Source organism: Catharus ustulatus, chromosome 2 (assembly GCF_009819885.2).
Source record: "Catharus ustulatus isolate bCatUst1 chromosome 2, bCatUst1.pri.v2, whole genome shotgun sequence".
NCBI lineage: Eukaryota > Metazoa > Chordata > Aves > Passeriformes > Turdidae > Catharus > Catharus ustulatus.
In genome coordinates this window covers 98,430,712-98,455,866 of record NC_046222.1, presented here as the reverse complement: position 1 = coordinate 98,455,866, position 25,155 = coordinate 98,430,712, and the positions used below count along the sequence as shown (strand labels likewise).

The 25,155-nt window shown below is 40.6% G+C and overlaps 1 protein-coding gene across 10 annotated transcripts in view; it reads left to right on the top strand.

Moving 5' to 3' along the window:
* MCF2L (MCF.2 cell line derived transforming sequence like) overlaps positions 1–25,155 on the top strand; it is a 143,208-nt gene that overhangs the window by 26,900 nt on the left and 91,153 nt on the right. Inside the window, exon 1 of one of the 10 annotated variants that reach the window (XM_033051205.2) lies at positions 21,287–21,397. The exons of the other annotated variants lie outside the window; for them this stretch is intronic. The gene's annotated coding sequence lies outside the window, so the exon portion shown is untranslated. Of the gene's footprint in view, positions 1–21,286; positions 21,398–25,155 lie in introns of those variants that run through there. 10 annotated transcript variants of the gene reach the window in all.

Here is a 25,155-nt window from a genome sequence, read left to right as displayed (position 1 = left end):
GACATGCAGGCTTTTGAAGTTTTGAAGGCTGGCTCACCTGTCTTGACAAATTAGGCACAGATGTGGGAGGAAGGGACTCGCACACCATCTCCAAGTACCCAGAATCACTGGAGTGAGTTGGATTATTGCAAGAACAAACAGGAATATCCTCAGGCATACTGAAGGGACATTTTAGAGTTGTGGGCAGCTGGGAGGACCTGTTTTGTGTGTCCTCCCCATTCCTACATCCTTATGAGCTTGCCTACTCTTTCTTACCCTTGTAACTTCTGTCCCTGGTTCTCTTGATTTTCAACTTTAGGAACTCAGAAAGTCTTTCTCCGTGTGGCAGAGTGCTCTATATGCTTCTGTTAATTTGGCAAGCAGGCAGGTCTGAGCATGAAGACACTGATTTACTACTTGGCAACTCTGTCAGCTTTCTACGTAGCTGGTAGAGTTGGAGAGATCCTTCTGAGAGCTTTGAAATCCGCAGGTTTTTGGCACTTCCACTGCACCCAGGTGGCTTTAGTGGTCATGGGGAATGCCTCTGCCTGGTACTCGCTTGCTTGCCCTTAGTTTCAGCTTCTCTGCTGTCTACAAAAAGTAGACATGCCCTTCCTGATGTGAGGTTTAAAACTAAAAGTAAGGGTGGGAGCTGCAGTTGAACAGACACAAGCAGTTAGGAGTGGATTGCACATATTTTCTGTGAGGATGTACTGTCACAGATCCTGAGAGCATCTGCATGGCATCCATCTCTTAGCACATTCTGGCCTAAACCAAACTCTTTATTTTACTACTGAAACAGCTGAATCTAGTGAAACTAGTGGGAGTAAGGTTCAGAGATGGCAAAAGAATTGTCCTTATTAAAAAGAGCTGGCTGCCTTTTGGTGAACCTGAGGAAGAATATTTTGGTCAACATTAAGGTTGGTTACATTTTATTTTTAATCAAGCTAGTCTGCTTAAATATTGTGTCCCAAAACATTTAATCACAATACAGTTCCTTTTTTTTTTTTTTTTACGTACAACACAGCCCCACCCTCCAAAAAAAACTTCTATCACTGACTTCATATCCAAAAATAGGTATTAAACAGTAAATGATGGCACAATTAGAATGGCTTTTCAGAGGATTGCAGGGTGCATATTTGTCAGTCTCCTTTTCAGTTTATGGACTTTGGGTATATATACTTAAAGCTTGCAGAGCTGGGAAAGCCCTGCCTGGATTTAAGTACTTAGTGATATGAAAGAATAAAAAAGCCTTTTCCTTTGATGCATTTTTATTACCATGGTGTCTCAGAATATTTTCTTGGCAGGAGCGCCTGGCACAGCTGCTTGCCACGCTTCCAACCACAGAGAGCCAAGCTGCAAGATTACCTTGTGCATATCAAATAACAGAAAAGGAACAGCACAGAGCAGGGACGGAGTGTCTGCATGTAACACAGGCTCTGTTGTCTTCAAGGTGTTTGCTCTAAGCTGATGTGTTGGCAAAAACCTGGGAGTAAGAGACATTTGGGTTGCTAACTTTTTCATTTAATGAAGAAGATCAAGCCAGATACTTGAGATTGTGTTGTCTGTGTGTCAGTTCCAACAACTTCTACAGTTATCAGTATCTGAAACACTGCATTTCAGCTGGAAGTTTGAGCTTGTTGTTTTGCGATATTTGGCTTAGTTCCACTGTTTCTTTTGTCTTGTCCCATTAAATAGCAGCTCTCATTTTGGACAGAAAGAACAGGATCTTGAATGCTTTTATATGGATTAATCACTTGTAGTTCTCTAGAGTTAACCCTGAATACTGTGTTAGCAATTTTGACCTCTCTAGTTACTTATCCCCACAACTACATATCTCAAGCATGAGACGCTTGGCTCACCACATATAGGAATGCAGCTTTGTGGTGGTGGAAACTGTCTGGAAGCCCAACCTTTAAACATTACCTTTAACAGCACCATGGGTGCAGCCTCCCCATGCCTTGTGGAACAGTCAGCCTAGGCACACAGTCCTGGGTGCAGGTAGAGATGGAATCATCACCTTGGAGATTGACTTCCTGCACAGAGTGGGGAGTTTTAGGCTATAGATCCCCTTTAAATAATTTACAGCAGTCCAGCATGTTAGTTATATCCTCAGTCTGCCTCTGCTGCTCTTTTTGTGGCTTTTGAATTTTTATGATAATGCTTTAAATTTCTTGATTTGAGCTGTGGTGTTCAGGGGACATGGAGCTGGTTGTTGAGCTTCCCACATGGTTCCCTGGGGCAGTAGGGAGTGGGACACAATGAAACCCTTGCTGCAATGAAGAAATGTTAACCTTGGTCTCACAAAAGGTGTAACTGGCTGTGAGTTTCAGCATGGGAGAAAGCTGAAATGGAGAAGCCTTGTGACAGCCATCCCCAAATGTTAGCTTCATGTGAAGGTTGATGGTGTTTGAGCTTGGTAGGAGCCGGTGTGATGGTGCCTTAGGCACTTCAATTCCTTTGAGGACACAGAGCAAGGCAGTTTCCCAGTAGAATGTGGCACTCACATTGCGGTAAGCTGATAAAGCACAGTGCATGGTACTGCTGGGTTTTGAAGATTTCAGTGTGTAATGCTGCTTGGCAGCAGTCAGCCTTTCTGAAACTGATAATCTGGACAAACAGGTATTTGGCAGGTTGAGAACTGCACTGCTGTGCACTAAGTAAGCTCCTGTTTTTCACCTGTGCTGTTACTTCAGGCCTGTAAGTGCTGTCACCCTTCCTGTGCTTGAGGCATTTGCTAAGTGACAGTTTTATTGAAAGCCTTTCTGCCCTCAGCATTTCATGTGGCAGGCAGAAAATTTGCACCAAGAAGTGACTGTCCTAGTTCTTTTAAGGTCTCAATTCTTGTAGAGCCAGAAATGTATCTTCCTTTTATTCCAATTCCTGCCTATCGTCTCACGGATTTAAAAGGAGGGTGACTTTGCTCATGAAACACCAAGATGATTTATATAAATAGAAAATTATGAGAATACACATTGTTGATTTTTAAAATTACTCTTCAGGCTACAGCCTTCATTGTTAAAAATATCAAATGATAAATTGCAGCCTTTTTTGTAAATACTCCTGTGTCTGCCTTCTGGGATGGACAAAATTGTTTTCCTTGGTCTCTGTTTTGTCCTGAACTGTTGGTTTTCTCTCCAAGTAACCCTGTGTTACTTAGCTGGTCATTTGAGGTTACCTCATGTCCCATGTCAGTGTTTGAGCAAGAGCTTTATCAAACCAGTCTGTATCAGGTTTTGATCCATGAACCAATGAATCAGTGTGTTGTGTGACTGATTTGTTTCCTCTTTCCGCGTTTACCTGGCGTGTGTTACTGCAGGCACGCTGCTGCTGTGGAAAGGGCCTGCCAAACTGAAATGTTCCTTATGGCTCTGTGTCCTCATGGCTGCTGTGGAATACCTGTAATTGAATTGGTTATTCTCTATTTCCTTTATCTTCACATTTGCAATTTTCAGATTTACTGCAGTGAAGAGACTCATTAGGTAATTCATGTGGTGAGGTGGAAGCTGAGTGGGTTTTATTGATTCCCTGTCTGCCTTTGAGAAGTTCCCGAACTCTCAGGCAGGTGTCTTGGGTGTGGGAGGGCAAACTTCACCCATCCTGTGTATCCTCTTGTTGATGCATACATAAATTCCTCTCTCCAAACACCAGGTAATTCTTCTGCTGGCTTTTGTTTTCAGTTTGCAGCAGAGTCTGGAACTTGGTTGTCATTTATACATTTATTTCATTTTTTGGACACACTTTACTCAGCCTCTCAGCATATTTTTAATGGCAAAGTGCATTTATATAAAATATCTATTCTTGTTATAATACTTCAAAACAAAATTAAAGTTCCCACCCAAACATTCAGTGAAACAAAGTAGATAAAAAAGCATGTTTATGTTTGGGGAAGGAATTTTTCCAGCTTACTTCGAGGGCTGTTGGCAATGGGAGAAGGGGAAACTTGAGCTAAGGAAGCAAAACAGGTGTGTTTGGTTATGCAGCTTGGATAAGAATGAAAATCTGGCAGGAATGAGGTGACATAAAAAGATTCTCTGGGTGTTTTGCTCATAGATGGGCATTTAATAGGACATGAAGCTGGGTCCCCATAATACACTGTCTGAAAAACAATAGCTTTGTGTTCCATAGTTATGGTGAAATATGACCTACATTCACAGAATCACCAGAGTGATGAAAATTCATCATCATTACTTAATTCATGCTTGAGTACATGCCAGGCTCTAATTATGAGACAGCTCCAGTCTGCTCAGGACCCAGACATTTACTGTGATCCTGGCACAGGTGGTTTTGTTGAGGACAGCCACAGTCAAAAATTCTGTTTCTGTTTTTTGTGTAACAGTTGCTGAGGCTGCAAGTGACCTGTGGGATGTAGGCTGGGGTTCTGATACTTGAGATTTAGAGATTTGAAGGTAAAGAGAGGCAAAGAGCACCTGAGTACACTGGAGGGACCAAAAGGGAGTCATCAAAGTTGTTGATGGCTTTCAAAATGCTACCAACAGCTGACAGGGAAAAAAAAAAGACCTTTCAACATCAGATAAATCACTTGTGAACTAAAGGTAAGAAAAAAATGCAAACCAACACATAGCATTTTTAGCCTTCTAATTCCATACTTTGTTTTCTTCTGCTGAGTCTCTTCATTGTTTCTTACTCCCATCTCACACTTTACTTGCCTTTCAAGGACATTGCAATCTGCATCTGACTTCAGTGCCATCATTGTTTCAAAGTCAATTCCTTTGTATACCTGAATTTCTCTGAGACCACAAAGCCTGGAGCGTGAGAGGGATATTAATAGAAACAGCTTCTCTCTGTTGTTACATGAAGACAGAAGATGAATTATTTCAGTGTGCCAGTGGGAGGTGTTTTTCAAAGCAATTGTTTACATTTTTGAAGATCTAATGGAATTTAAAAGGTCTGGGTGGTACTGAGAGCACCATCATTTTGCATAAGGAGAGTAAAGGTGTGCATTAAATGCTACATTGTTAATTTTGCAAGGTGTGCTTAGCAATTATCCAAGTTAAAGTAGTACTAACAGTTCCACTCAGCCTTCAGAAAATCAGGAAGAAACTGTGCAGCATCCTACCACATGCCTTATAAAACATGGAAACAGAACAATTACTGCAGGCTTTATTTGATGCTCTATTTAAACACCCTCTAACCCCAGAATGCTTCTTTTAGGATAATGGTCTAGTGCTGGATTCAGTAAAGACTGCCCAGCATTCATACGATGCTGCAGGGAACACTTATTGGAGCTGGTGGGAAGAGGCGGAATTTAAATTTTATCCCCAAAGGAGGGTTGAGAGTTCAGAGAGATCCAAGAGCAGCTAGAAGGAAAATACAGGTATTTGAGACAGTCCTGATGTGCGACTGCCAAGGCAGGAAGGGGTGTGGGTGTTACCATTTGGCACTTGGATTGAGGAGAAGCCCCTCCTGTTCCCCCACATTCCCTCAGGAGCTCCTCTCCCATCCTTTCCCATCAAGTAGCTCCTGGCTTTCTGCACGTGGACATTCCCTGAGCTGCAGTGTGGCTGGTGGCTCTTTGGAGTGCATCCTGCCTGAGAAGGAAAGCAGGAGCAGGCAGTGCTGCGAGACAGAGCCTTCCCACTCACTCGGTATCACCACCCTGGACCTGCAGTCTTGCTGGTTTGACAGCCAGTCTGCAAGTTTCCCTGACATGTGAGACCATGGCTGGTACAAAGAGCTACACCTGTGGAATTAAATTGCAAAATGTAGTTTGTAGTATTCAATTTTAAAGATACTTGTGGAAGAAAAGGAAGCAAGGGGTGCACATCCACTCTCCTCTCTTTGCTAACCATTTTCTCTGTTTCCTGCTCCTGGCAGCAATCAGCTGTGGGTTATCCTTACAGGGGGGTATTTTTGCTTGTTAGGCTCTGTGGGGTTGACACCACCTGTGTGCTGCTCTCCTGTGCAGGGCGCAGGGCCACACTGGGTGCTGATCTGGTTTGCAGATCTTGTTTCTCCACAGCCCCTGCTCTACAGCCTGTCCAGGACTGCAAGGGCCACCCCGTCCTTCATCCCATTCAGATCATAGTGCTTCACAAGCAGCTGCGCTGGCTACAATTTACTGGAGTTCAAAAGTACTCAGGAAAAAGTATTAGAAGTGTCAGGTTTGATTTTATAGCATCACTAGTGCTGGAGACCTCAAATTTCAAAAATTATCAATGCATTGGTAGTTGCAGAGGGAAGAACTTAGTTTAACAAGTTATGCCTTTAGAAAGGAGTTTTGAGGGTCAAAGCCTGATTTTAAAAGTGAATTGCTAATAGCACATTAAGCAATGAATTAGTAAGTTATTAAGCTATGAATAAATGAAATTGTGTTTGTTTTAAAGGCTGGTCATTTGCTCTGCTCCATTTTTCCTACAGCCTGCTAAACCCTTCACTGATGAGCTGTACTGCTCTCGACAGATCCCTGCCTCGAGTCACTTGTTATCTGTATTTGACACAGCAGAAAGGGAAATATCAGACAAGCGTGTGGAATTGGTGAGGGAGGGAGGTAGGGAGGAACATTCCCAGCAGAAATAAGGTCAGGCACATCACTGCACAGTACTGCCAGTGGTCTTCAAGCAGTTTTTCTGGTTTTAGAGACTAAGGGGTGTGCCCCCCATGGTTTTTCTTGGCAGGTCTGGTCCTCTGCTTGCAGAGGCGGGAGTCCAGCTGTGGCCCCTGCCCAGCTCAGACACCTGGGTTTCCTTTCCTAGAGGTGAGGTGGGATGGGAGGGAGCAGGGTGGGGCAGAGCTTGGCATTTGTGCCTCTCCTCCCCTGATAAAGCCAGGGCAGGACAAGGGTGGGAGCCCAGGAACAGCAGCACCCTCTCATCCAGAGGCAGCCTGGGAGGCGTCTGGCCAGTGTTGACTCTGAGTAAATTTGGATATCTGGGGCTACTACCTGCTCTTATTCTGCACCTCAGCTGCTTCTGCCAGCAGGAAACCAGAGTTATGTTAGGCATGAAACAGCATTTTTGCTCCAATGTTTTAGTTTCCATCTTTGTCGCTTTCCCCCCCCCAGTTTTTTAAAAAAATGGTTGGAAAAATGATGTAAAATATCACATTTCTCCATACTTGATGCAGAGTTGTGGGTTTGTAAGGTGTAGAGTCAATATTTAGTGAGCTTATTAGGTTCTGACAGCTGTTAGATGTCCAGTCAACACAACTGCAGTTTCTACTAAGTTTCTGATGTCAAACAGTAGTTTGACTGCTATTAATAAACCATGTTGCTGCTGCCTAAAAAATGAGACCATTTTAAAGAACCAACCAAACAAAAAACCCAACAGCAACCATTTTTAATAAAGTTTGTGATTTTTCAAGCTTTTTCAAAACAGTTGGTCCCAAAACACTTTCCAAGCACATCTACTGTTTTCAATACCTTGCCTGTGGTTTCTCATGGTTTCTCTGGCATCAGGTGAGAGATGGGTGCCTTGCAGTGGTTTGAACCATTAAATTTTTGGCTGATTAAACAGAAATTAAGAAATTTGCTTCTTTTTTTTTTTTTTTTTTTTTTTTCTAAGAGCCTACCCTACCTCATCCCAAGGTCATTTGAGCTGATAGCAGGGCAAGAGTGAGAACACATGGCCATGACACAGGGATGGGGCATGATTATTGTTCCTTCACTAGCAGTCTGCAGTTAATTACGAGCAGAAATGGTGAAACTCCTGTGGCCATCTCCAGTAATTTGTGTTTCCTGGATAACTGAATCAAGTGCCATCATCTCTGTAGAAGTTTACTGTCTTGGTTAACTTCAGATCTGAAATGGGTATTGAATGTTATGGTTATTGGTTTGCTGACTGGCAAATCAGAGAGAAGCTCCTTGATCTGTTTGTTACCTTGCTGCAGGTACTTGATTTCTGCAGAGATTTGCCCAGTTTCTTTATTGAGTCTTTTCACTTCTTGATTCATGCTCCTGTCAAGATTTAATTGAATTTTGAGCTCACCAGTTACTCTGGAGTTCATTTCAGTAAGTTCACATCAGGCTCCTAGTCTTCCATGCTGCATGAAATAGAAATATGTGATGTTTCTGTTCATTTTCTCCCCTGTCTGTAACTAAGGACTGCTGTATTTCAAGGTGTGATATCTGCACACAGTTTGTTTCCACACAAGATTTTATTTGATTGCTGTGAAAGGTAGAAATATTTACATTTTTTATGGTACCACTTATCCAAACTCTTATTTTTTACGCCTCTTAAACAAATACATGATGTATTAAGCAATATTTTACTTTGAAGATCAAAACTGTATAGTTAGAAATTACAGGAAAATTCAGATTCTAATATGCATAAACCAATACCAGAATTTCTTCAAGTGCCACATTTTTAACCCACCATGTGAGTAAATAGGATGGAGGTGCAACCAGTGACTGACTAAGGCTCTGTTTTGCATTTAAGGCTCTCTCTCTTTGCATTTTTATCTTGCACTATATCTAAATAAACAAATGGCATGGCATGGTGATTTGGGAAAGCACAAGGCTGAAAGCTGAGTGTGCACATTGGGTGACATTTTGTTGTAATTTTCATTTTTTCTTTCTTTCTGTGTTTCAGTTTATCAGTTTACAGATTTGCCTTAGCTGAGTCCAAAATCAGAGAAAAAAGTTTGCTTAAACTAGAGACAAAATGTACATTATATTAGTAACAACTTTCAAGTATGTGTAAGCAATCAGCTGCAATGATAGGAACAGCTAGAAGTATTTTTTTTAATGAGACACCTTTTTTTATTTTTTCCAAGCCATCTGTTGAGAGCTACAAATATAGTTAAGATTTGCTATTTGTCCTGTTCTGTCCTAGAAAAAAACAATGTTGTGGCAGCTATTTGTTGTTTTTCTAGCCTTGATATGAAACATACTTGTAAGATGCTTGTCTTTTCATTTAGAAATCTATATTAATAATAAACTTATTTTTCAGTGCTAAATTATTAATCTTAAATGTTATCTGAGAACATTTTGGTAATTAACTTTTATCATTAATTTATAATACTTGCAAAGTTAATATGAGAGATACAAATTTTTATACTTTGTGTCTGCTATCAATTCTTTCGTTGCAGTTTGATGAGAATATATTCAAGCTCTTAAATTTCTTCTTTCAGTGCCTTAAATAATTGAATTGAGATTTGAGATTTATTCTGAAAAGGAAACTAGGTATATCTAGGTTTGTATGACTGCCCAATGTTTGCTCCTTCAAGGCCTTGTGTTTTTTGCTCTGCTTGCTGGTCTATGAGATCATGAAAGAGCAGGTCTCACCCAGGGCATTGTGTTTTATACTTTATTAAAAATTGCACCCCATAAATCATCAAAGCTTATCAAAATAAACTGTAATTATGTTGTTTCTTATTATGATGTCTTGTTTACACATGTACACTCCTGTCTCTCCCCCTCTATCCCTGCCTGCATGCTAGGGAGCATTTCTGGATTGATGCAATATGAGCAGGATGACCCCAGGTCTTCCTCACCTGCTTTCTTCGAGGTGCTAAGCAAAGCAGCTCGTCCAAGTGAAGGCTCAGTCCCCAGCACTGAGCAGGAAGCACAGGGGCATTCTGGCAAAGCCAGAAGCAGTTTCCTTGGCATGGTAGAGGTGCTTTCTCCTCTCCTCAGAGTCCTGAGAGGTTAACTCCTCCTGGCTGCAGCCAGCCTCACACCACACCTCCCCTCCCAGTGCCTGGACCTCCTCTGCCCTCCCTCCTTTTCAGTCCCCAGCTGTCCCTCCCCAGTACCAAGTTCCTTTCCTTCCTCAGGTCTCCTTGCAGTGTCCCCTTTCACTAGAAGCTGACTCTGTCCAGCCTCCTTTCCCATTTTGCTGCAGTCTCACTGACCAGCCTTCCCCAAGCTGTGGGCTGGTGTCCCCCCTGTGCCAGCAGCCCTGTGTTCTCTGCAGGGAATCCTTCTACTTCCCACACCTTGTGGTTTTTGTACCAGTGAGAGGAGTCAGGGGCTTGCATCAGGGAAAGGAGTGAGCTCCAGATCAGACTGAGTGTTTCTGGGGGGCGATGGCAAGCCCCAAGGCTGCAGGTGCTTTAACCCCTTCACTTGCTGTCATTGCACCAGAGCTGATGTGCTGAGCACCCTGTGGATAGAAAGCAACCTTCTGGCTGTGGTTTGCGGGTGCTCAAAGGAGTTCCTGCTGAACTTCATGCCAGTGACATGCCAGAACAGTCTGTCAGAAACAGGGGATGGAAGAATGCTAATACAGTGTGGAGAAGAGATGTGTCAGCTTGCTAGGACATGGAGGAAGTAGATCCTAGATCTTCAGTGCCATAGAAAATTGCATCACCCAGCACCTAACAATAAAGGCTACTTTTGGAGGTCCTTTACTGGTAGGGCCCCCTTCAGAAAAGAAAGGAGATCTTGTTCTGCCAACCCTTTAATGACTATGTCTCTCTGTGTGCATTCAGGGGAAGGGGGGGTTCAGATAGCCAGATGAATTTTAACAGAAGGTCTTTGTGTAAAATATATGCACATTAAGAAAGAAATATATTTTAAATCAGTTTTTAAGAAGAATGTGAAGTACGGGCGGGGGGAAATGTGTAGTGGTATTTTGTTCTGTTTTGGAGTTCCTTTGTAGAAAATATTCAGAGCATGGTACTTCAAGACTATTTCCATTTTTCAAACCTATTTCTGGTGAAGTTTTATTTGAAGGAAGTTGTTCAGCTGCATGTATAAGGCAGTAAATACATTTAGAAAGTTTTAGTTGTGAGGAATTCTATTTGCTGTTTTTGTCTTCATGTGTAGAGGTTATTTGGAGTTGTATAAAAATTCAGCAGTTTAATATTGGTTCTTTATTTCTTGAGCACCAAAATAAGAAGACATAATCTTTTATTCAAGTCAACTGAATAGGGTTGGTAATTAGAGACTCGAGGATTTAGGATGTTTGTTGTTTTATAGCAATGTCCACCCATTACAAATAAATTGGTAATTTGTTCTCCCAGTCTGTGATAACCCAATCACCTGCTAACACTTAACAGGTCTGCACACTTGTGATTTCTTCAATTCCATATTTCTAAAATATAGAACAAGGTTTTAATTGCCTTTTGTGAAGAATTTTGCTATCAGGGCATTGGAGCCTCATTCCTCCATTTGTAGACAGAAACTGCCTAATCTGGTAGCTCTGAAGTTTGTACAAACTTTGGATCTACCTTACATATATTTGCTTAAGCTCTTTTTTATGCCTGAAAAAATTAACGCAAAGTTGAAGATTACTTTTCTCTCCTTAGCCAAAGGACTTCAGCTGTCATGCTCATTGTTTTTGTACTTTCTAACAACTGTTAAATATATGATGCACCATTTATCTGTCTGCATGTGTGTACAGCTTGTAAATAATTTAATGTTTTACTTTACCACTTGGCCTCTTCGCATAACTCTAAAATGAGGAAGATAAAATTCTGCTAAATTATTAATTCACTGGGAAATTGAAACAACCAACATAAATTAGGCACGTAAAATGTTCCCTTTTCCTCTGTGGGAATCAAAGCAGTGAACACAACTGGATAGCAGCAGGGGAGCTAAATGGACCAGATGACTGCACAATAATTTAGATTGGAAAGGGCTTCTGTGGGTATCATTTAGTCCATCCACCTGCTCAAAGCCAATCTACTTATTAGATACGTGCTTGGTTGAGTCTTGAATGCCTCCAACAGTGGAGATGATCCAGGGTGGAGATGTTCAGGAGTCTCCTGTGCCCATGGGTACATAGACAGGGCACATCAGACCTGCTGCCTGGCTGGTGGATGTTGGTGGTATTCTGCAGTGTTAAATATTTTCCTTCTGCAGTGTTAGAAGTTAAAACCTTTGCAGCAAGGTGTACAGGTGCTCCAATACCATTATGGCAGAGCAGAAAATTTTGCAACTTGCTCTAAATGGATCTTTAATAGATCAAGGCACAGTGACTTTATCAAGACTTCTAGGTCTTGCAACTTAAAATAATTTGTCTCAATTTTCACAGTAGCCAGCTGTTTCTTCGAGTTATTTACTGTGGGTTTTTTTGTTTTGCCATATTCAGATAGTCTGTATTGTAGTAGTTGTCACAGATTGTTTTAAACGTTTAAAGAGAATTAAATGATTGTTCATAGAGAAATGTGGCGAGATATTGTTAGTATCCAGAACAGCAGCAAAGTCCAGGCATGTAGCTGCAAAGCAGAGCAAAATATAATTTGTGGTTTAATAAAGAGCCTTAAAAACTAAAGTTAAACCCGTATTCTGCAAAATTTCTGCACTCAGTAACAGCCTTTTCTCTGACACTACTTTGGTTTTGATTTGGATTTATTTTGATTTGAGAGCAGCTGGGGTGTTCTGAAATATTTGAGTGTTGTATATATTTAACATGAACTGCAGTGTCTGTGCTTTTTTGTTTTGTTTTCTTACCTGCTTCTCACTCCTGGGATATATCTGGGAGTCCCACACATTCTTCTGAAGGAGAAAGTTAGTTTACATCATGCTTTCTGGTTGTATTCAAGGATACAAAAAAATAAAAATCCCACACAGACCTGTACATAACTAAGAGGTGGCTGGTGCGGGTGGCCTGCACATCACAAATGTGAGCAAAGATTACTCCTATGACCAAGTCCCTGATTTGTGTTGGTTTGCACAAGGAGAGGACCAGTTCCCTAGATGATCCTGTCCTTGGGTTTGGCATTCCACTGCTGATTCTTGAACTTCCTGCTCTGCTAACTGTTGTCAGCCAGCTAGGTGAAATGCTGGATATTGTTTGGGAATCAAATCACTTTTTCTGTGGGGAGGATGGGATGTGTGCAGAGACTAAAATACAGGGACAGTATATATGACATGGTGGATGGAGTAATTGTCACCAGGAAGAGATGCCAGCTTTCTGGAGCAGATCACCCTCCTTAAAAACCCCACCTGCTGCATCCCTGAGACCAAGTCCTCAATATCAGTCTTTTAGTGGGAGCACTCGTGCCCCTCTTCCTCAGTAGTTCCATCTTCAGTGTCATAATCATCATCTTCCTCAAACAAGCTGGGATTGATGAAATCAATTTGGTGGTGAGGAGTGAATTAATGGAATAACATTTTTAGTGATCAGTCATTTCAGAAACACATCCTTAATGGACAGCAGAGCATGCCTGTGTAACGTTTCTTCTGTATAAAAAAGGAACACATAAAAGCTGCTATCACAGTGCCGTCTTTACTGACAGCATTTAGAATGTCTGGAAAAAATTAATCTGTGAAACCAAATGTAACAAAGGAGATCAATATTTGGGAGGGAGAAAGGGACTGTTAGCTGGGATTAACCTTTGGTTTTGCAGCTCTACATCTATGGGGACCCACACTGTGTGCCCTTTGCAGGCTCTAGTCACATCAGAGAATGTGCAGGCTGAGGTATAACCTATGATTTTTAGGTAATGTCTTGACTTTTTCTTTCTCAGTAGCTTACATACTAATAATGTTATTTCCCCCAGTGTTTCTGTGCTGCATGACTATGTCAAGAGGAGCCATGATTTCATCACTGCCTATTTCTACTTCATATATTTAATTCACAAAATCTTCAGTGTCTTTCAACACATTTTGATGTAATAATTTGTTTGGCAATTGTAACTCCAATGATGTATTTACCCATTGTGCCTTTATTTGGATTCTAAGTGTACAGCCATAAATAGTCATTATTTATGCTGTTAGTGCTATTATTTGTGCAATAGTGCTATTTTATTAAATCATGTGAACATCTCAGCTGAAGAATCCAAACACAAGCACATTTTGCAGTACTATTTTAGGAGATATTCATTAAATAATACACCCAACCTGGAAATCAATAGATAGGTACAATTTCAGCAGCTTTCCACATGCCCCTTTGTGTACCATCATATTTGACTGTTTCAACCAGGAGCCACATCACGTGCCTCTGCTTGTCCTACCTGGAACATATCCATGCATAATTCCCTGTCAGGCTGCACAAATGCAAATGCCCACACAAAGGAAGCAAGAAGTCACTGGGAGCAGGAATCCTCCTTTTGGCAGCAGAATGGAGTCAGGTCAAAGTGCCTGTGTGGTCGTGGCTGTGCTCAGTGTTGGTGCTTGTTGGTAAGATGCTGTAGATGGAATGATTTTCTCAGCCTTTTTAAAGGTTACAGTCATAGTAACTGCATATCATATAGCTTTTATTTTAGGTTTTCAGAAGGAAATTGTTGATACTTAGCTCTCAAAGAACTTTTCACTACTCAGCTGAAGCATGGACTTGTAGTCCTTTGCATTTCACTGTGTTTAGGTATATTTGCTTCCATGTCTTTAATTATGACTATGTAATTACAATATGTCTATTAAAACTGAGTAGCTGATAAGCAGAATGAGGCAACAACAACTCTGAACAAACTAAAACTTTGACTGTCTAGGAAACTGTTAAACATCCCAACAGAAATCCCTTCATTCCCGTTCAATTAAGCTTATCTGTACACAGGAAAAATCCTATTTTGCTAGAGGCTGACAAGAGCATCATCAAAATCAGCAGTTAATGAATGTTCATTAATATTATGAAAAATCTTATTCCTTCTCCAAACACTTATGTTATTTATCTCTATAACCATTTCAGAAGATTTTAGTACACAACCTCCTGTGCTGCATCCTAGCAGCAACCTGAGAAAAATTGCATGAAGTTGTTACAGCCTAGGGATTTTTGCAGCATTTTTGAAAGGTCCCTAAAAGGTATTATTACAGTTGCATGCAAGCTTTGTAAAGTATTAATAGCACTACTTCTTCTGTGCTGAGTGGATTACTGCCTTATACATTTGTAATTGGTCTAACAGTGCATGCAGAAGAATTTCAAAGCAGCCACTCAACTGAAAACTCTCGTTTTATTAATAGCCCATTCATGAACAGACTAAGAGAGGATTGTGAAAAGTAGAGGAATTGAAGTCTGATAAGAGAAGATGTGAGAACTGAACACTGGATCCCTTGGGTCCAAAGCACATGGCAACTGAGAAAATTTTTCAGAGGAAGGAAGTTTAGGGTAGCAGAGACTGAAGGCTGGATGGGTGCTCCTGATCTGTGGCAGCACTGCAAGACAACATCCTCTGTGATTTCCCTCTGCACACATTAGATTATTGAGAACACCTGAAGCTGTAGCCAGGGCCCACCCTGCTGGGAGCTGTCTGGATGTATTGATCCAGCAGTGGTCTGTACAGTGTTTTGTATTTCATGGTTGCCAAAAGGTATCATTTGCAGGAAATTATCTTCTCAAAATCATGGTGTTTGCATTTTCCTGGCCCTTGGCAAAATCAGCCTGTCTTGAAAAATTGAGAAATGTGTCCCCAGGTGCTCTGTCTCCTTCAGAGAAACTAAGGAAGTGCAGGTTTCATTAGCGAGCTGTTTGCTAATCTCAAATGCAGCAGATCCGGTTGGGGAAAGCAAAGTGTCTGTCTAGAGTGTAAATGCATTCAAATCCCTTCTCTGCCTCCTTCTGCCAGAACTCAGCCTGATGGGAAGGTACTGTGTACCTGCTGAACTTGTTAAAAGATACAACTTTTGAACTAGAATTCTGTTTTGAGCATAAGCAAAGATTCCTAAATGCCAGCCAGAGTTTTTCCAATGTCAAATTTTTGGTTCTCTTTTCCACAGCTTATTACTGCACAGAGCTGTTTGCTGGAAGGTCAGTCAGTGTTGTTGACTGCGTGTGTTATTCATTTCTATACATTAATATGTGTTTGCATAGGCATGTATATGCACATATTAGATGCAGGTAATTTTTGAACAGAGCTTTTGCTAGCATAACTCTATATAAAGTCAGCTACGTGTCCTGAGTCCCTGAGTTTGATTATTAGCTAGTACATGATGGGAACGACCACTGTGCCTCAGGGTATATGCACAAGGAATGGCTGATAAGCCTGGAACAATAGTAGCTTTATAGGACGTCGTAAGTAAAACTGTATTTGATAAACCATTTTAAACTTCTTTCTGCTGCCAGTTGTTTTATCTGATTATCATCAGCAGCTTCCTCTTACAGTGACTCCACAGTGTGCAGGCACCAAAAGTCTCCCATCACTTTCTTTCTCCCTGTCTTGCTGTGAAAATCCATTCTCTACAAGTCCCTGCTGCTGTGGTCTCCTCCCTCCCTTGTGTTGGGCTCACAGAGCAGCAGCAGTCTGGTGCTGAACTGTGGTTGGGTGAAAGTAGGGTTCCACATCAAGCTTAGGACTGAAATAATTCCCTGGAGCTTCTTAGTGAGCAGATTCCTCTGAACCAAAAAGGTAGACCTCATACCTCTGACAGATCTGTTCATCACAACCTGTAATTGTCACCTTCCAGGTAATTTTACCTGGTAGAATTGAAGTAAATGAGTGAGCTGGTGGTGGCAGTTGCATAATTAGCTCCAATGCCACAATGGTATTTACCTGTTGCTTTGCATTGACACTGGATACTAATCAAGCTTTCCCCATGTTCTGATCTCCTGTTCTTTGTCAGTGTATATGCAGTTTCCTTACTCTTTCCTAGAACATCTCTGAAGTTTTGAAATTGATTGCTGTTTGCCTTCAAAAGTGAAAGGACTCAAATTAAAGGACAAAGTGGAAGTGCTGTCTTGTTAGATGTTAAACCTCACTTTGTGTGGCTGATCATAAAGAGACATTCTCTTCTAGTTATTTCTCTGATCCATTGCAATTTTCAGAGTATTTTCTATTGCTAATGATGAAGGAACTTGTTCTTTTGGGTCGCATTTATTGCTAACTCTGAGGAGATTCAGACATGCAATATAAGATTACCTAAATTAGAAGGACAGATGTTAGGCTTCAAGAGCTTTTTATTATCTTGACAGTTAAGTGTTAACACTTCCAAAGTATTGAAATCCTAATCTTATATATTGCAATTTTTTGTTTGTTTGTTTGTTTGTTAGTTACTGTACATTTAAATTATGAAACACTCTGTATTAGGTTTAGGTTTATTTTAGTTTAATTTTTTTTTGAAAGATCTTTCTGCTGTAAAGAAAGACTAGCACAAGTGGCTCAGCAGCATAATGTGCAAGTATAAATAGAATGCAAGCTGTCCATTTATCTCAGTCCTGATCTACTTATATTCATCTGATGCTTATTACAATCATGGTTTGTCTCTGAGCAGATACATCCAGTTAGGATTAAGCTTGGACAACTAACCTAATTCACTTTTGTAACTCACTCTTGTAGCTTAATTCTGAGTGGGTGTGCAACTCTATAAAACAACTTACATTTCAGATTAGAAGTAACTTGTATATTACATTTTAATGTGTGCAAAACAGCCTGTACTATAGTGTAGCATGGGTCTAATTTATCTTCTAAAAAAAATAAATAAGAATGTAGCACATAATTGATAACACATGATTTAAAGAGAAAAATCTAAACAACATTTTCACTTCTCCCTCATTTAATTTCCACTCTTACTGCAAATGTGCTGGTGCTGGAAGATCCTCATGGCAAGGTTTAGCTTGTATGTGCCCTTATATTTGCTTTTAGAAACTGATCCAAGAAACAATAATTTCTGAGCTGTGCATGGTGGATGCAGTTTGCCATGTAATTTTCAGAGTCTTTTATATTCCTCTTGTGAGATCTGTCCTGAAGCCCTCTGGGTTATTACTGGGAATGTGAGCTCTGATACTGGAGTTTCTCCTATCTGCCACAATTCCAGGGAAAGCAAATGGGTGAGTGGAAGATACAGATTGCGCAGGTGGGCTCTTGTGCCCTGTGTGCATGGTGAGATCTTGAAGTGCATGAGAGTGCCATGTTTCTTGTCTCTGAGATGTACTCTTTTCCCAGAAAAATGAGGTCTATAATAGGAGAAACAGCAACACCAGTGGCAGTGGCTTATCAGGAGATATGGAGAAGTGTGGAGAAATGGAATAAATTTAGAAAAACCTCCAGAACAGTGATGATTCTGCTGCCAGAGCATCCTTTTCTGTACAGTTAGGAGGGATACATGCTCCATAATGTTAATCTTGCAGCATCACATCAAATGTGAGGATGTAAGGAAGGGCCTGTAAATAATTCTTAGGATTTGGAGGAAAAATCACAGTAGGGCATTCAAGATGTCTTGTAAAGATAAGGCCACTGTACAAACAAAAAGATCAAAAGGAACAGTAGGAGCATTAAGTGGTGAAGAAAGTGATGGTTTCTTAATTTAATGATTCCCAAGAAAACTTGAAGTTACTCTTCTAAAGTATTTTGAGGGTCCTTGGGAAAGGAGGAGTCAGAGAGAGTGTAAGTCAGTGTGGCTGCTTCTCTTGTCAATGTGCAACACTCTGCCTGCAGTCACAAACAGACCTGGAAATGAAGCATGAGAAAAATAAGCCCTATTTCATTGCCATAATTGTGTTGATTCCACCAGGCTGTGTGCAGGTATTTAAAGATAATTGGAGGGGTGTTATCCACTGAATGTTGCTGTTTATGTAATGTGAGATATAGGTGCAGTCTAGTTGGTTCTGCCAACTAATACTTAAATAATATTGCTGCCTATAAACTCTGGTGTAATCTGCTGATGCTGTACACAGCAGAGATGTCCTTCAAATAGGGCCTTTTGTTATAGTAATGCCAGCAGCAAGGGAAAATATTCAGTTAATTTTCCTGGAGATAGAAGCTGCTGCTGTTTGGAAAACAGTGCATTACACCATCTGTTTCCTTCTGATTGCGCACTACCACAGCCATTGTTGTGATTAATTTCTTTGCTTCTAGGCACAAATTTGAGTGCTTGAAAGAAGATTAAAAGCTTGTTTGCGGACAGGGATGTAGCTAATGGCTAGATTTCAGTAGGATTGTGTGTACTTACCAACTTTATAGTTTAAGTCATCAATCTTCTGCATGAATTTGATATGTGAAGAAAGAAAGGAGAACATCCTTTTCCCTTGTAAAAATCCTCTACATGAATTGCTGTTGAGGTTTTCACCATGTGCTGCTGGTGTAGTTACTGGTGTCATCACATGCTCAAAACACCACTGGGACAAAGAGTCACTTTTCATAGAATCAGAGAATCATTTAGGTTGGAAAAGACTTTTAAGGTCATCAAGTCCAACTGTTAACCCAACACTGGCAGGTCCACGATTAAACCATGTCCCTAAGTGCCACATAAATGTCTTTTTACATACCTCCAGAGACAGTGACTAAACCTTCCCTGTGCAGCCTGATCCAGTGCCTGTAAAATGTTTTTGTGAAGAAATATTTTCTACTGTTCAATTTAAACCTCTCTGGTGCAGCCTGAGACCATTTTCTCTTATCCTCTCTGCCTCATTTTCTAGTGAAGCTTGGCTGCTGAAAGAAGATGTGGTTTCATCCTCATCCCACTTGATTTATCTGTAACAGGTCCTTAGGTCATGAGGCTGATGTGGCCCAAAAGCCCCAAACAAGCAGTTATCCTGCCAGGCAGGAGGGAAGCCCTGCTGGCTGACAAGTGGCCACAGGCATCTCCTGGCCACATTTGGTGTCCCCACTGGGAAACTCAGCAAGGAACATGTTGCAGTGTGGGTGTTTTTGTCACCCTTTATCTGGCCAGAACTGCTGCTTTGTGCCCCCAGTGACAAGCAGCACAAGAAAATGCAGATTTTGGCCTGATATGGATGCTGTGTCTTGCCTCAGTTCCTCTTTTATTTGAACCCTGAGTGTATAGTACAGTGGCAGTGTGTACCACGGTGGTGTTCCACCTCTAGGCTGCTCCTGTCCTTCCTTCCTGAATTTCTGGGTACTCAAATAAGCTTGAAAAGCTTTTGACATGTAGCACAGCTGCAATATGCAGTGGTCCGTCTGCTTGATATCATGAATTTGCAAAACAAGTAGTATTTGTGTGAAATTCATCTGTTCTTAATTTTTGAAAAAATATTTTTCTTGGTTGTCACATTTCAAGATTGTCACATTTGTCCATGATTTCATGCCAAAAGTTGAACCTCTTCCAGCTAGCACTGGAACAATTCTTCTCTGTTAACACAGTGGATGCAAACTAATATTTTTTGATAAGGTATTTAATATTTACTTCAATGTGACTTAATTAAAGATTGTACCTTTGAATTTGCTTTCAGAGTAATAGATGATATATCATATTTGAAAATGCTTCTTCAGGGTGATGTGCATAATGGTATATTTTTGGGCTGTGGCCATACAGGACATAGTTAAACAGAATTGAGAGGAAAATCTTGACTGCCAAGTAAAGCAGCATTATCAATTTCCTCTCTCCTGCACTGAAAGAGACAGGGGGAGCAGACAGTGTAGGGTTTCCTGATATGCTTTAAGAAAGCCTGGGATTCATTTCCCCTCCCTTCCTTCCTATTAGCTGTTTGTTAACTCCCAGGAAGACCCAGGTTTTTCTCGTAAGACCTCTCTGCTCACATGTTCTGGCAACTGCTCTGCCTTTGAAGGGCTCAGTCCTCTGTGCAGGGGGAGGAAGAGAAGTTGTGTTGGTGATGGGAATTTAACTTTGGGCAAATGAACTGAAAAGGAGTTTCTAATAGACAGCATTGTATTCACAATGGTATTTTCTTTTAACTGGCTGGACGAGCATAGCACTTGTCCCTGAAGGATGCCAGGTGCTTGAGACAAAAAGGGAAATGCAGCAAGTGTCAGTGTGATATTTCTGTCCTTGGAGTGGCGAGCTGTGAACTTACAAACAAGACTGTAAAGTTAAAAGAAACACCTTCAACTTGCCTTTCTTCAGGAGAAACCTTGCAACAGCTGGACATCATTCACATTACGGAGAAGGATGTGAAGAAGGAGGTGATTGATTGTGCCAGCTATTGGGATGAGCACTGGTGCTGGATCTCCCTGTGCAGTTGGAGTGCATTGACAGCCTGGATGTTTTGTGGGGACTTTCCTTCATCCTAAACAGCACAGGGTTGTTAGTTTGTATGTATTTATTTTGGACAAAACACTAAAAACCAGACAGTTTTGCACCTTTTTATATTGTCTTAAAATGTCGCTTGTTTGTGTGAGGAGCTGAGACTTCTTTATTCATACTGATTACAGTGAAAGGGGACTGAAGCTGTGGCAAGATGTCCTGTCTGCTGGGTGCAACATGCTAGGAACTGAGAGGGTGCTGCAGCTTCATGCAGAAAGCATCTTGATATTTACAGTCCATTAAGGGCAACCAATCTTTCTTTTTCCTTTCTAGTGGAACTAGGTATTGGCTCCTGAAGAAAAGCATATACAAGACAAATAACTGCACTGCACCCTCTTCCAGGACTTTAGACTGTGTCCTTTTTCATCATTTTTGGTATCATCTGAATTTGATGAAGAAATTTCACACTCTGTTCACGTTTTTAAAAATCAGAGTATTTTTCAGTGTGTTAGAAGAGAGCTGTTCTAAAGAGGAGATCTTTGATTTCCTTTGTTGAATAGTTTGGTGAAGATTCACCCATGTCTCAACGCCGCCTTTTAAGGGAAGGACACGAAAGTCCTTTTAGGATCCTACAAAGATTCTTCCAAACCCCTCATGGCCGAAGGCATTCAAGAAATAACCCACATCAAATATGCTCTGGTGAGGTGAATGTATACGTGATCCTATAGTGTGGTGTGTGTGTGTACACAAAATGTCACAACTGAACTGGAGCAGCATGAGAGTTCAATATGAGCAGTAAGCAGCCTAGGATTTGTGTTACTGATTTCTTTCAACTGATGATTCTTGCAGGAATGAGTGTTTGTATTTTTTTTCCTGAAAGAGTACTCATATAGGGTTCCAGCAACTGTTACACTTATAGAATACAAACCTTTAGCAATGTTAGCTATTACTCAGGATAACAATTACTCTCTGTCACCTGTACCTACTGGAGAAAAATGTTATACCTTCTTTTTTCTTGCATTTCCAGGTGTATAACAATATCTAACATAGATTTGAAAGCTTTACATCAGCCCTCCTTTTATATTCTAGAAGAACATTGCTTGAGTATTCCTCTCCTGAAAAGTATACCTATTTATGCAGAAGAAAATATTTATAACTGCACTCAAAAAATCAAGAAGCCTCTGATCACATCTGTAATGTACTAAATTTAGAATGTGCCACCACTTACTCAGTCTCAAAATCTGTTTCATGAAGTATGTGTTAGTGTGACTGATAATTATATAATCTTTGTGTTTAGTAAAGCTGCAGTTTGTTTTTTTCTCTTTCTCTGGAATAAGTGAACCCTAACTGGCTAAGACAAACTGAAGTAGATTTTTCAGTAATAAATTAAAATTTTCTTGTTTTTTTTTTTTTTTTTTTTTTTAATGCGCAGGGATCTATTATGATCTTTAAAAAAAAAAAGGGACTTTTTTGTTTCTTTTAAAATTAATTTGGAAATCTACATTCAATATAAACTAATCTGCCTTTGTTAATTTTCAAGGCCTTTCAGTATTCCTTTATTTGATGTTGACATTCACTCTTAGAAAAAAACAATATGAAGAGAAAAATTCCTCTCAGGTGATTTGATTTTCTTACACTTTCATTTGTATTATGTTCACTGAGTCTTTTGTCCTCTATGGTGTTTAGAATTAAAATTATAAGGGTTTTTTTAGTAAACTTTTTTAAAAAAATAACTTCTGACGTGAAGTTTTTACCTTTCCTGACTTACCAGTTGTGGGCATTTGTGAGGCCAAGGTTTGATTCTTTTAGGAGTGTTTACTAGTAAATTACCAAAACATAACAATTAATTCTAGAAAAAGTTTTGATGTAAATTTCTGTTAATAACAGTAAAGGAAAAAAATCAGGAAAAATTTAGTAGTATTTTAACCACATGGAATACCTTCTTTTAAAGCAAAACAAAACAAGGTCTCATCAAATTTCAGTCTTACTTTTACATAGGATTCAACTGTCACTTGGTAGCACTCACACTGCAATCAAGTCCAAGTGCAGCCATGCAAGCCACCACTTTCACCAAATATTTTATGATATTTATGTTTTTATGAGTTTCAAGCACCTGCTGGTCGTTCATTAATGTATTGGAGCTAATCCAAAGTATAGGCAAAGCACTGACTACATAGGAGAAAAACAAATTTAATATATTGAACACATTCTTACAGATAATATTCCTAATTTTTGCATAATTTCCTTTAGTCCAAGATCTTTAATATAAATCTCGAAATGCTATGCAATCATGTCTTACTTACATCTTCCTTTCACTATTTAGAGGTGTGTGTACAGTCAGAAAATAGTATGTTTCTGTGAGAAGCTGTCTGTTCTGTCTCCCACCCATCTTTATTATTATTCCAAAGCTCTTTTTGATCATGTGGCAGCCTTTTCTGTTTGAAGTCTTCAAGTATGCAAAAATTCTGTTTCCTTTCCTTCCTGTTACCCATTTTATGTTGACAGTAGGAAAGCAATTATAGGTTTTTAATGTTAACCTTGTATATGCAGTAAGAATTACTCCATTGTTTTGGTCAAAGCTGGTTCATGGCTTTTTGGACTGATACGAGTTTTCCAGCCTTCCTGGCAGCAAACCTCGGCTGTCAGTGGCACTTGCAGAGAAAAGTTACACAGAAAGTGGATCAAAATTTTAGACTGTGGAAAGGGAGAGCTATTCCAGCCTTGGAACATTTCTGTCCTGTAGTTATGCTGGGTGAAATCACAATTTTGGCAGAATGTATTTCCAAAGTAAATGCACTTGTGATTCTATGAATCCCATGATGTATGCACCTCTCTTCTCCTTGTGGCAAAGTTGAGCTGCTCTGTCCTGTCGTCCCAAGTCTCACAAAGCTTTGTTCTCTCTTCATTAGCATCTCTGGAAATTGCTGAGAGCATGTTTGCCTTGCTGTCACTTCATCCTTTCCCTGCATGTTAAAATATTTAATATACAGTATAGAAACCTTTAACTGAACAATAAATGTCCTAGTTCATATATTGATTTTGCATTACCTTATTTACCTTAACAAGGGAAGCTGGGCTGGCTTCCAGAGTCATCATACTTCATCAAATCCATCTCTGTTTTATTTTCATTTTAACAAAGCAGACTTTATTTACTTACAGCTTGTTGGCAGTTGGATTGTCCTCTTGCCCTAATCTCCGTTGCGCTGTTCTCTGCAGGTGTCTTTTGCTCAGGGCAGGCTGCGTTGCCTTTATCCGCTCACCCTGGCTGAGCCCTGGCTCTGGTGACACTTGCTCTTTGGAATGCAGACGTTTGGGAGGACCAGGTGCCATGTGGCCCCTCCTGCCTGGACAGGCAGGGTCCAGGCTGGTACAGTGAGTGCTGTGAGACAGCATCGTGTTTTCTGAATCCATGCCCGACTCTGTCTTCTGTGCGCTTCTTCATCTCTGACTGCAAGCAGGTGGGACAGCATTTGTGGGCTTGTGGAGGATTTCAGCCCTGGGAAGCTGTGGCTCTGAGCAGTCTTCTCTGGGGACACCTGTCTCCCATCAGCAGGGGAGATTTTCCAAGGTGCTGTGGCCCTTTGAGATGGGCATCCCAGCACAGTGCTCACAGACCATGCTTTGAGATTCTCCCTCTTATTTTCTCTAAGCAAATGGGAACAGTAGGTCAGCTTGAACCGAGAGCTGTAGAACAAGTCTGGCAAGAGGAGATGCCAGAGACATCTGCCTTCAGTCTGTGCTGTGTGTGCTATGGATGGGGAGTATCTTGGGAGGCATCCTGTGGTCTGCATCTTTTCCCTCTGGATTCAGGTTGGTTTTCTGACAAAGATGACTGAAGCTCTGGGGCAGTTTGCTCTCACGTGTAGTTCTGGGAGTGTGATGGGTGGGTGTCTGAGGAGACTCTCTGTGTCACAGGGTCCTTCTGATCCAAAGAAGTTCTGCAGAAAATGAGCAGCACTGTAATGTGGGTATCTCATACTAATAGGTTTTTGTAGTGATGAGTCACAGTTTGGTTAATCCATAACCTGAATAATCCACCACAAAGAGTGAAGAAGAGTCTAGAGGAAGAGCACTTGTGCATCATGTGTGTCAGCCAAGGGGATGCCGATGTGGTATATCTTTTCCTGAAGCTGTATGAGTATTTCTATTGGATATTTGGACATTCTTGTAAGTAGAGAGGGACTTAGATTATGGTCAGGCTGGCAAAATTTGTGGATGCAGGAAATGTCAAACTGAACACACAAAAATAGCAGAATATTTAAGTACCTGAGGGCTCCAGTGTAGCTAAAGCCTCCCTGGAGCCTGTGCAAACACTGACACTTCAGTGTTAAAATCTGCCACAACAATTTCATTGCTGTTAATCCCCATAAAAGATAGGTCCAGGTGTGTGAGGCTTTGTTTACTGTTTGCTGCATTCATGCTTTTGTTTTCTGGCTGCATAAAGGTGTTTCAAATGG